Below are 961 nucleotides of genomic sequence, written 5' to 3'. Positions count from 1 at the left end.
GTCAAAGCAGCGGTAGCACAAGCTCAAAGGCAGAATCTAACAGAAAATATTATGTGTACCTATTACAAATTTAAGCTATTCAAAATATAAATTAAATAGAGTATATAAATTAAATAGCTATACGTGTAAAAGCTATCATTAAAGAGCCTGAAGGCTCCAAAAGGGTGGGGCCATGAACTACCATTTTTTAAATTAAAGTCGGCCGTTCACTATTTGAGGTAGCTAAAGCACAAGTTAGCTTGCTAATACCCACACGTTATAGTAATTAACGTACGCTTTCTTGTTCCTTTCATCTCCTAATTATATACTTGTACTTTTTTTTTTCTTAATTTTCTTTTTGTTTTAATTTAACAGCTTCGGACATGATATCATGCTTCATAACATCTCAAAATATGAATGGAAACTTATTTTGGGAAAAGAAAATTGATTTAAAGTTTGTTTTCTTTTCCGTTGAATTTATTTGCTTCAACTTATTCACGCGAGCCATTTATTAACTAGCATTTATCGTTAATATACCCACACACACATCATGTGACTCTTATATATTTACATATCTAATACCTAATGTTTCATATTTACACTATAACACATTGGTTTCATATATCTAAACATGATAGTGTAATTCACTTTCCAAAATTTAGTAATAGTTATATTTTTAATATGATGTTAAATATTTAAATGGCATGCATGTAAATATAAAATTTTAGGTATTAGATGCCTAAATATACAAGAGTTGTATGTTGTGTGTGTGTGTGTGTGTCTATATATATATATATATATATTTGTGTGTGTACGCGCACTCTCCACAAGCCTTGGCCTGTTGGTGACGGGGTCACTGTAAGTCCTCTCCGGTCAAGGGTTCGATCTCACTGTGGCGTCGGGATTCTAGGATTTCAGCCACATGACGCGGGCTCTCATCATGGATGGTGACGGGGTCATTGTAAGTCCTCTCCGGTCAAGG

The sequence above is a fragment of the Phalaenopsis equestris genome, unplaced genomic scaffold (genome assembly GCF_001263595.1).
Source record: "Phalaenopsis equestris unplaced genomic scaffold, ASM126359v1 Scaffold000041, whole genome shotgun sequence".
Classification (NCBI taxonomy): Eukaryota; Viridiplantae; Streptophyta; class Magnoliopsida; order Asparagales; family Orchidaceae; genus Phalaenopsis; species Phalaenopsis equestris.
The sequence above is the reverse complement of the archived record's forward strand: the minus strand, read 5'-3'. Positions refer to the sequence as shown.